The sequence below is a fragment of the Lontra canadensis genome, unplaced genomic scaffold (genome assembly GCF_010015895.1).
Source record: "Lontra canadensis isolate GAN:19392208 unplaced genomic scaffold, GSC_riverotter_1.0 scaffold1, whole genome shotgun sequence".
In the NCBI taxonomy this organism is placed as follows: Eukaryota; Metazoa; Chordata; class Mammalia; order Carnivora; family Mustelidae; genus Lontra; species Lontra canadensis.
Window position 1 is genome coordinate 80,579,243 of NW_022630995.1, and position 12,388 is coordinate 80,591,630.

Here is a 12,388-nt window from a genome sequence, read left to right on the forward strand (position 1 = left end):
GTAAAGAAGCTACCATGCTTCCCTAATAATGCTCATTTATTTGCCTTTATACACCATAATTGAAAAAAGAAAAAATAAAGACCATAATTGCATACAAAATGCTACATTACTTTTCATTTGAAAAAAAAAAATGTGCTTGATGAGTTTTATTATTTCACTTTGGTACAAGGATGCAGGGCTCAGAGAAGTGCCTTGTAATCTCCTTTTCTCCGCTCTTCAGCAATGCAGTAATCCCCCTGAGCTGGAACACTGACTTCATCTATTATGGGGTGTCTTTGAACATTAAGTGTGTAGTAGCTTTTGATAATAGAAGGGCTTCCTCAGAGGCAAGGCTGAAATCACAGTAACTGACTTCAGGTATAATAAATAGCACCAAAGGCAGGGACCTTTCTATATTAGAAAAAGCCTATGCTTTTGAGTCATTAAGTCAAAAGACAACTTCCAAGACCTCTGAGTCAATGTGACAATAACCTGGGTTAAGGTTTTGCTACCTTCTGAACACTCGGTTTAGCCACGATGAGTGAAGAAAAAATAATTATTTTTCAGCTTTATTATTTTATTCTAAAGGAGATTATTTGGGATGTCTGTGTAGCACAGTAGGTTAAGCATCCACCTCTTGGTTTCAGCTCAGGTCGTGATCTCAGGGTCATGAGATCAAGCCCCTTGACAGTCTCCATGCTCAACTCGGAGTCTGCTTGAGATTCCCTTTCTCCCTCTCCCCTTCTCACCCCATTCTCTCTCTCTCTCAAATAAATAAATAAATAAAATTTTTTAAACAAAGGAGATTATTACAGTAAATGCCATTACCACTATCTGTTATCTAAATTTAACAATTATCAACATTTTCCCAATCTTGAGGAAAAAAAAAGAGTTTTAACACTAGGGAGAGGTAGAATAATTAAGACCGTCACAATAAAAATGTGACAAGCTGATCTGAAAAATTTAGCATTTTTTAATGTTTTAATGACAATGTTTTAATGAGAAAATGAGAAGAATGATAGTCAATTGTAAGAAACTTGCTTTCTGCTGACCCAGCATTCAGTTTTGTTCAGTACCATGAAAGTAATTGCTGCACAGTAAATTTTCAGCTGAAACAACAGTATAAACATTGCCTTTACTTTGGGTTTTATGAGACCCTGACTGGGAAGAGTGGTACTTTACTTCTTCCAAGACTATTGCAGGGTTCTAATTTCAAAAGATTATGGTGGATGTAAGAAATAGGAAAAGGAAACTCTTCTCCTTCCAAAGGCATTCTGTGATGGAAAAGGGTCCCAGATAAGGCTGGAAAGATTTAGGTTCTATTCTCAACTTAGTCAATAGGTAGCTGGATAACCACTAACAGAATAAAATACTATAGAAAATAGGAGTTAAAACAAAAAAGATGTAGAAGGAAATTATGCAGAGTCCAAGATCATAGTAAACTAAAGAAGATTAAGGTTTAAAATGGCCTATCCTGTTTAAAAAAAAAAATTAAATTAAACCTGAATCTAATCAACCTTCAAGCTGAACCACAACTTACAGGGGATAGAAGAACAAGTCATAGAACAAGGAGACAGCCAAATTCAGAATGGAATGGAAGTCATTCTACAGGGGGAAAAAATGAGCCAGTTTCTGTAACAAATTATGCACAAAAAGAAAAAAGTGAGGGAAATGGGAAGAGAGGAAGCTCTTACAGAATAAAAGAGATTTAAGAACCATAACAAAGAAATGCATTGTGTGAACCATTTTTGGATCCTAATTTAAACAAACCAGCTGGAAAATACACCTTTGAGACAGCTGGGAAATTTTGTAGATGGCCTCAGTGTCATATGGTAAGCAGTTACTCATAACTATGTTAGGTATGATAACAGTGTAGTAGTTTTTTTTTTTTTTTTTTGAAAAATCTTGTTAGAGACCTTTTACTAAAGTATTTACAAGGGAAATGACATATCTGAGACTTTCTTGAGAAGTTTTCAGCAAAAAGAAGAAAAGGAAGAAAGAGAAAAGAAAGGAAAGACAGGCAGTAAAGTATGTGAAGTAAAGGAAAAAAGTATGTGGGGAAGGATAGATGAAACAAAATTGACAAGATGTTAATTTTTGCTGAAATTGGATAATTGGAACATGGGAGTTCATTCCACTTTTTTCCTACTTTTGTATACATTTGAAAATTTCCATAACTAAGCATTTTTTAATGGATGCTTTAGTGTCTTGGTGGGATATAATATTGATGTAATTTCACCCTGCTCCCTTGGATTTATAGACTGAGAAATTTTCATCTTATTTGAAAGCAAATAATGTAGGAGCACTTAAAGGATACATGATGTGATTTAGGTTAGACTTATTCTAGCATTGTTTTTGTGTCATAATTTACTATAGTTGGAGGGCTGTTTATTTCCTGCTTATTTGCAATTTCTGTAACACAACCTTACCTAGCTCTTGAATTCTGTGCTTTATAAAATACCATTTATAAATTAAATATTGCACGAGTCCCCAAGCCAGGCCACTTAAATAAAACAGAAGAGTTTTTAATACCTCCGAAATGCCCATGCAAGTACATTTTATTCCAAGAACATATTCTTGGACTTAGGTGAAAACGCACTGTGGAAATTCTAAGCTTTACTAGTTAAGATGAACAAAACTTGCCAACTCAAGATCTTAGACCTAGACAAATACGAATTATGGTGTTCTCCTCAACACCGAACAGCAATTTAACCCCCTTCAAAAACAAATTTTGATTCCATCTAGGGCCTCTGCCCATATAAGCAAAATCTACCAAACAGGAGTTGACAGAGTTGTAACTTTCTTATGCCTACAATATATCTCTCAGAATGCAAAGTTCTGACAAAGAAAGATCTCCTCATCGGTTTTTGATAAGAAGGCAGACATCAAAAAACTATTTAATTTGATCTGAACTTAATTTTTAAAAATTAGCCAAGTTTTTATACACTAATTTATTTTTAGGTGAACTTTTAGCAGAATTCTAAACATTCTAGAGTAACTGTTTAGTTATGAATGGACAAAAATGTAGTTACTTTTCCCAAAATTGAAAGAAAAGCAGTCATTCTTTAAAGGTCTTTAATACATCTCCAGTCATATGTCTCCAAATATTCCTCTTTTGAATAGCACTCTAGCATAGAAAAATTGAGACAAGTCATGGAGAGGTCGAGAATAGGTACTAGAATTAAAACACTACCAACAATGAATATACATTAAGATATATCCCTTAAAACAGCTGACATCTATTTTTCAATATACTTTTCAATAGAAATTTGCAAATATGTACGTAAGTGTATAAATCAGTGGATTTTGCACAAAGGGATCACAACTGTGTACTGACCACCCTGTTCAGAAAACAAGTCATGGGGATGAAAGGTGCAGCATAGGGAATATAGTCAATGGTATCGCAACAATGCTGTATGGTGACAGAGGGTAGCCATACTTGTGATGAGCATAGCATACAGTTGTTGGATCACTATGTTATACACCTGAAACTAATGCAACATTATGTGTCAATATACTTCAATTAAAAATTAATTAAATATATATATATATTTTAAACAGTATGTAGCAGGGACACCTGTGTGGCTTAGTTGATTAAGTGTCCAACTCAATTTTGGCTCAGGTCATGACTTCAGGGTGTGAGATCGAGCTCTGCATAGGGCTCCACATTCAGTGAGGAGCTTGCTTGAGATTCTCTCTCTCCCTCTCCCTCTGCAGACCCCCATGCTCTTTCTCTCTCCCTCTAAAACAAACAAAACTAAACACATTATGCAACAGCCCCCCTTTGTATACCAACCAGTTGCAACTCCCATAACCTCATTGTCTGCTCTATTTTGTGCTCTTCTGCCACATTTTATTTGTGCCTGTTTTAAATTTTACATAAATGGAATCACGCAATATGACTTTTTCATATCTACATTCTTTGGTTCAACAATGTTTGTGAAATACATTCATATTGTTGCAGATGCTGTATTTTCACTGCTAGAAAGTATTTCATTGTATGCATACCCTATAGTTTATCCATTCTCTCCTGAGGAGCAAGTGGGTTATTTCTAGTTTGGCAAGTTACAAATTGAGCTGTTATGAAATTCTTATGCTATCTTTTGGTGCACATATGAATACACGTCTGTTGAGCATATGTAGGTGACATTTATTTTAATAAAACCTGAGATTTACAGTGTAGGGATTGTATTTCCTTCATCTTTGTGGTCCCAGGACAATCTAGTGGTTGGTACTCAGTAGATAATAAATCTCTGCTAAATGAATGAATGAATAAATGCCTTCTGTGGCCAATTAGCTTTCCTTCAGGACTTAAGGCCAAACCACCCAATATGTGAGCATAGTTTGGGGTATCATTCAAATCTTTCCTTTTATACACATATGTCAATTTTTCTTCAAGTTAGGTTCCACCACAGAGGTTTTCTATATTGTGTATGTGTGTATTGTAACTGAAATGATTGATGCCCTGAAGGCCTTTCAAAAACAACATGCATATTAAGACTGCCCTCTGCCTTGTGCTGTTTACAGCTTGCTTTTTGCTTTGTGAACTGCCTGACACTTTTGCTTAGAGTCATTTATTACTGAGGCTGCAGTCTTCGTTTATCTGTTTGCTACTCTTTTTCTAGGGTACCATTACTCAACTTTGTAATTTGAATTAGCTCTGGTTATAATACTAGCCCTCACAAGTTACATAAACTTTAAAAAAAATGAACTTTAAACTAAAATTTTGACTTTTATCTTTCTGCAATGTAGGCGTGGGACAAAAAAGAGCATTTTTTGAGGCTATATTTATATGAAATGGGAAATGTTATGGCATATGCTGCAGGTGCTGATATGTAGCCAAAAGAAATGGCTAGCCATATTAGTATCTTACCTTACTTTCCACTCTCTAGTTCAGAAAATGTTACTTTTCATTGTGGGTGGCATTAATTAATATAATGAGAAGATGATAGAACCACACAAAAAAATGTCACAAGCTCTTCATTCAGCTATAGAATGAAGTGCCCACTCAGGTGAACTTCTAGAGTTACAGGGCTCAGGATTACAGGATTCTTACATTGGCAATCATCTAAAGCAGGAAACCCAATAGTGTTGGTAGCTCAAAAAAATTAGCTCTAAAAACTTTAAAATTACAATGTATGATGGGTGCCTGGGTGGTTCAGTCGGTTGTGTATCTGCCTTTGGCTCGGGGCATGATCCCAGGGTCCTAGGACTGAACCCCAAGTTGGGCTCTCTGCTCAGCAGGGAACCTGTTTCTCCCTCTACCTTTGCCCCCTCCCTTGTGTTCTCTGTCTCTCTCTCTGTCAAATAAATTAATAAAATCATAAAAAAAGAAACAATATATGATTTGCTACACTTTTTGCTGAAGACAAAATACCTTCATGAAGAGACTGATTTAGAGATGTCAACCCAAAAGTCTTTAAAAGAAAGGACACATCTAAAAAGGACAGTCACTTTTGATGGTTTGTCCAATTAACTTAGAAATACCCTTGACATTTTTCCTCTGGGAAGAAAGACTTGGGTGACAGTTTTTTATACTGCTGTTGTTTGGGGTTGTGGAATTTTCTTCTTCGTTGTTTTTAAGCCTTTAAGCAATGAGAAATGGCCTTGAACTTAAGCTCCGGAGTTTTATACCTCCTTGCATGCATGTAGCTACTTTTTGGATTATTGTATTTGTAGTTTCCTTTTTTCCCTCTTAAAGTCACTTTGATATCTCATCATCATTTAAAAACTACTGTTCCCAAAGGCCTCATCTAGTTATCTTTTAGATGACTGATTACTATCAAAAGAGGGAAAAAGTAAAATAAACTTTAAAATAAACCTAAAAAGAAAAGGGAAAAAATCCAAACCATTTAAATCAGTGCCATAAAACTATTTTGGAAAACCAGCTTTCTATATTTTAATGCTTTCCATGTCTGAGGCATTTCTCCAGACTCTGGTGCTATAATTGTAACACCATCTTGACACTTCTACTTTTAAGCCACAAAGTTTGTGCCTGTTCTTTTTCAAAGAGAAAAAGTTGGAGCCAAGTGACCACTATGCATACTCATGACTCATAGGTAATGGAGCAGCAGGGAAAAGTCCACATTGAAAAAGCAAATCCAAGCCTGTGCTTCTTGAGGTATATGGAGCGGGGAGGGTGGCCAGAGCACTGAAGAAAGGAGCATGGCTGAAGTTTACACCTGCTCTGATGGAGGAGAGGTAAGGGGAGGCAAGACAATACCTGCAGGGCAAAAGCCAGAAGGGAGAATTCCTTTGTGAGATTCAGGAAATTGAGCCCCTGTAGCATAGGAATTGCTTCTTAAGAGTTGAGCACTTAAAAAGAGCCCCCTGGGGCACCTGGATGGTTCAGTGGTTAAGTGTCTGCCTTTGGCTCAGGTCATGATCCCAGGGTTCTGGAATCAAGCCCCACATCAGGCTCTCTGCTCCATGGGAAGCCTACTTCTCCCTCACCCACTCCCCCTGCTGTGTTCCCTCTCTCACTGTGTCTCTCTCTGTCGAATAAATAAATAAAAATCTTAAAAAAAAAAAAAAAAAAGCCCCCTTTCCCAGTTGAAATAAGGGAGTATCAAGCTAGATGTCATCCCTTTCTCCAGCCCTTGGCCAATGCTCTGTGCTGGACACAATCTGGATAATCACAGGTTGCAAACATTACTTCATGGCAGCATTGCAATTTACCAGTTCTCTGACTATCCCACCCCAAAAGGGACTTTGTTTAGGCCATGTCCGAATCACACCCATAAATGACCTTCCAGCCAGCTGCTCAAGTGCAGGAACTTTGAGGCATAGCAGGTTTCCAAGCACATAATTTGGAATTGGTGGAGAAGTGGTCAGGGAGAGATGGTGATAAACAGACCCATCTCAAGAACTTTTAAAAAACACACAGTCAAAAATAAAAAATAAGGAGCTGCAATAGGCAGAGCTAGGGAAACTGTAACAATGAAGAAAAAGGAAAATTATATGCACAAAGGGCATCTCACATGCCAGATACTGTTAATGCTTTATTTTTATAATTACCTCTTAATCATCCTGAAACCCTGTACCTTAGATATTGCCTTCTTTCTCCTAATAGGGACAAAAGCTAAGGCTAAAAGAGGGTATGTCAATTTCTCAAGGCCACATGGGTAGTAAGTGGTAGTCCAAGCCCCCAAATATAACAACTCTTATGACTAGCTCTTTCAGGTCTCACATACTGATACTAATGATCTCCAGATCTGACACAGGAGATCTGGGGCTGAATGGCATGGCAGAAACTACTGCTTGCCTCCTAATATCTATTCTCTGCTGCTTTTTAAAAAGGAGAACTAATTTTAACAGAGCACACAGCCAGCCACTCAGCTAACAGACTGTATTTCCCAGTTGCTTTGCTCATATGTCACGTGACTGCATTTCGGCCAATGAGATGTAAGCAGAAATGCCAAATGGAACTTCGTGGAGGTTGTATGTCTTTTTGGTCTCCTTTCTCCCTAGTGCTACCTGAAGTATGGATATAATTTTGAGCCACGATGTTGCTTTGAGAATAGAAGTTCAAAATTGCCAAACAAAAATACAGAATCTGCTTGGGGCTCACACATGGAACTATCTACCGCCAGACTTCCTTTTTTTATGAGTCAGAAATAATCTATCCAGTTTAAACCACTATTTGGGGAGTCTTTCTTACTTGTACATGAACCCAGCCCTAAGAGATACAATGTAAGATCTGCCACCTTATACATCCATACCACTGAATTCTTTCCCCCTTCTACTTCAATACTCTCTGGTTCTACCTTTTTATACCTCAAGCTAATTTTATACCAGGTATACCATTGCTTTTATCTGACACTGAGAGTTAGGACCCCCTGTTCCATATTAATAGGTTTCTCTGATTTGTAAGTTTAGTTAAGAGAGGTCAGTACCTTACACTGGAATTAAAATCTTAAAAAAAGGTGGGGGGCAGGTCAGTCCCTTCCCTAAGGAAATTCCCTACTGATGATTTCTTTATCCTTTTCAGTGTAAAGCTCTGTTTGTCATGCAGGTAAAACTTACCTTGACAGGTACACCAAATTTTTGCTACATCCTTCCTCCAACAAGTAGGTAATTATTCATCCTAACTTATATAACTAAGGAACACCAATTATCTGCATGCTCCCTGAAGAGAGCTCATCTGTTGCTAGATGACTTTTTCTTCTACTCAATCAGATTTGCAGGGGATCATCTCATTCCCAGATATACCAGCTTCATGAACAGAAATGTTATGTATGTTTGGGTAGGTTGTGCATTGCATAAGGGCTTTTGCCCTAAGAAAGGAGTACTGTCTTTTAATTAAAACACAGGGGCGCCTGGTGGCTCAGTTGTTTGACTCTTGATTTTGACTCAGATTATGATCTTGGCTCAGGACATGATCTCAGGATCCTGAGATGAGCACCATGTAGGACTCTGCACTCAGTGGGGCACCTGCTTGAGATTCTCTCCCTCTGCCCCTCCCCCTGAGCTCTCTCTCTCTCTCAAAATAAATAAATAAATCTTTTTTAAAAAAAAGGCACAAAGGAGCTGTCTGATGGCTAAGCTATTGCCTGCAGGGCTATATTGGCTCTGGCACTATATGGGATAACTGTGAACCTGTGACGATAAGACTTTAACCTCTATTAGTCTTAGTCTTCTCAACAATAAATATAGATAAACTCATAAACCTTCGATTTTCCTGGGTGCCTGAGTTGTTCGATCATTTAAACATCTGCCTTCAGCTCAGGTCATGATCTTAGGGTCCTGGGTTCAAGGCCCATATTGGGTTCCCTGCTCGGCAGTGAGTCTGCTTCTCACTCTTTCTCTGGTCCTTCCCCATCCATTCTTCATCTCTTTCCTCTCTTTCTCTCTCTCAAATAAATAAATAAAATCATTTTAAAAAACTTATGTTTTTCTCCTCTATAAGATAAGGAGAATACCTTGTCTAGAAGGTAAGATGGAATAGATAGGTTTTAAAGTTCTTCACAAAGTCTAAAATATTCTGCCCATCTTTTTTTCTTTTTAATAGAGACTCTTGTGACCACCCAATTGGAAAGAGGCACAGTCCAGAGTCATTCTCTATTATGTCACTTTGCTTTATTGTCTTTATTATCTAAAAATATTCTGTTCATTTACTGTTTCCTATTTATTATTTGTCTCCTTCCCATCACCCACTGTTTTGAAGTATGAGATACATGGTAGCATAAGCCTTGTCTGTCTTGTACATTGCTGTATTCCCCATCACCCAATAGTTACTGGGATATAGTTGGTTTTCAATAAATACTGATTGACAAATGGATGGATAATTTTGATAGTACCATGAAAAAAATTCCACAAATACAAAGTACTATTATTAGGGATCATTTAGCACTTTGATAACTCATAATATTTCTCTCATCAAAAGTCTGGCTTTCCCCTAAGCCATTTATCATATTTACTACAGAAACATTTAAAATGTAGAGGGTAAGAAGACCAGAGTGAAAGACTAAAGAAAGGCTGAAGTGCTAGTGGGGAAATGCAGAAGCCAGTGAAGGTGTCTTTGCTTTTATGCTATGCCTGAGTTGAAGATAGCAGCTGTGTTATTTTACCCATTCAGAAACATCATTTTATTATTTTTCTAATGATCATTTATCTGAGAGAGAGAGTGAGTGGGGTGGGAGCAGAACAGATGGAGAGAAATCCTCAAGCAGACTCCTGCTGAGTTTGAAGCCCGAGGCGGGGCTGGATCCCACAACCTGAGATCACGACCTGAGCCAAAATCAAGAATCGGCTGCTTAACTGACTCAGACACTAAGACACCCCAGAAACATCATCTTAAATACACAACTGGAAGGTCATCAGTTCAGGCTTTTTGCCACAGTAAAAAAAAAAAAAAAAAAAAAAGAAATCTAATAAAGAATAACTAAGAGGAGTGCCTGGTTGGCTCATTCGGCAGAGACAGGACTCTTATCTTGGGGTGCTGAACTTGAGCCTCAAGTTGTGGTCTAGAGTCTACTTTAAAAAAAAGAATAACCAAGAGATTGCTACCTTGCTCTGTATGTAGAATGGAAACACACAAGTGATTGGTGAGTCTTTGTTTTTTGTGGGGAATCCCCAAAGGGCATTCTTCGTTTCAAGAAAAGTGAGGTTTTCCACACTCCCTATAAGGTCTCTCAAGTAGTCACGCCCATCAGAATCTGCTCTTTTCCAACTTTTCGCTGGCTTCTCATTGTAGCATTTATGCTAACCTACTACTTGTGGAGCAGAGTACTGATTTGTTTTTTCCCTGAAAACTATGGTCATGCTTTCCAAAAATCAGTTTTCTTTTGATTTCACATAGGTACTCTATTATTCAGTCTTAAGACAAATAAAGAGAAAGAGTTACAGAAGAAAAAAGTGTAATGTCTGGTCATGACTGCTGCTGTGAAATATTGAAATGCCACTGACATTACCCTACACATTAACAGATTAGAGATGTACAAGCAGCGTTTTTAAGATGTGATAAATGTCCTGAAAAGTAAGAAGATGTAAAAATGAAATGGGATAGAAAACAGACCAAGAGGAAAAAAGCATAAGATGAAAACAAGCAGCAGAAGAGAATGCCTTCTGATCACTCATAGAGCTTGTTAAATAACATTTTATTAAAAAAAGAAATATTCCAATACAACTTCATCTCTTTAGTATCTTGAATCTTTAGTTTTCAATTAGCAATAATCGCGCCTCAGATAAACCTCATTGGCTACGGTACTGCCACTGCGCAAAGCTTGAATCTTTAGTTTTAAAAAAAATGCAGGTGTACTGAATATAGTAAAGATGTTTCTTCTTTTATATAAAGATGTTATAAGTTTCCTATTATATTAACTGAATCAAATTGATTTTAAAAATAATGTTTTGGCATTTGGTTATTTAATGAAATAAAATAGGATACAAATTATAATTTCAAGATTAGAAGAGTAACTTTTTGATAAGATAAATAACATACATAATATATCTATTGGTGAAATACTTAAAATTACATTAAGAGAGCTATGTGTGTATCAGAAACAGAGACTAATGTTTTCAAATAGAGAAGACAAATTAGCAAATTTCATAATTTATGAATTAGAGTTTAATTCATAGTTTCACCCTAGGATAACAATTTGTTTGCTTAAGTCAGATCCTGGTTCTTGTTAGGCATGTCAGTACATACAGGTGTTCTTTGAGGTTAGGTACTTGCTTTTTAAAAACCCTATGTATTCTTTTAAAATGGTATCATTCAGTAATGCTTATCAATGAAGAAATTAAAAATAAAAACAACTCAAAAATGGTTAGAACAACTTCTGTGACACTGTCATAAGGTAAAAATGAGATCAGTCTTTAAAATTGGGTAGATCTAGGTTACATTCTGACTCTACCATTTACTTGCAAGGTCTCTAATAATCTACTTAAATTCTGAGTTTTGGCTTCACCAGCTTTAAAACAAAGAGATTATTACCCACCTCAGATGGTTGTTGTTTAAATCAACATAATTTATTTAAAAGCATCTTGGACTCTACTGAGCACACAAATACTCAAGAAATCTTGATTCTTACCTGCTCAGGAAGTGAGGTTATGTCAAATTGTGCATGCAAAGTACTCCAATTTAAAATAGTAACAACCTTTGGATTTTCTGAAATAAACCTAAAATAAAAACTATCCAAGACAAAAATAAGAAGTATTCAAGGGAAAAAAAAATTAAGATTCAATTTATCATGGGATGCATAGTTACAAAGATTGCAAGTCTTTAGATGTCAACAAAAGATGGGCACAGAATTTAAATATTGCATTTTGAAGCCTAAAAGCTTATAGAAATATACAAGCCATGGTATCATGATATCATGATCCATGGCATCACAGATTATGGTAACTATTATGATCGCTGTGTTGGTTTCAATTTTCTCCATTTGTAAACTCAGAATAGGCTAAGTTCGGCAGGGCTCAGACTGAGCTGTAAGATTGGCTTCTGACTCACAGAGCTCCTCTTGCTGAAATGACTGCTATTTCATGAATTTAAACAAGTGCCACAAGTGCTCATTTCCATGTGTGACATTTTTGATAAACTTCCAGGTTTCAAACTGGATAGGAAAGACAGATTACAAGCCACATTTGCTTAGTATGAACAGTGAACTAACTCTGATAATAGTCCCTCTCAAGACTTCCAGTCAAGGGGTGCCTAGGTAGCTTAGTTGTTAAGCTTCTGCCTCAGGCTCAGGTCATGATCTCAGAGTCCTGGAATCAAGCCCTACCTCAGGCTTGCTGTTCAGCGGCAAGCCTGCTTCTCCCTCTTCCACTCCCCTGCTTGTGTTCCCTCTCTCACTGTGTCTCTCTCTCTGTCAAATAAATAAATAAATTATTTAAAAAAAAAAAAAAGACTTCCAGTTAAATTCCTCAAATAGTAGCCAATTGCTTTAATATGAAGAGAACTAGCTAA

General features: G+C 36.8%; 1 non-coding gene across 1 annotated transcript; it reads right to left on the reverse strand.

Annotated features, from left to right (window-relative positions):
• Positions 1–10,563: 10,563 nt before the first annotated feature.
• On the reverse strand, positions 10,564–10,704 carry LOC116871981. The gene has a single exon (XR_004383572.1). It is a non-coding gene; the product is annotated as a U4 spliceosomal RNA (small nuclear RNA).
• Positions 10,705–12,388: the final 1,684 nt, after the last annotated feature.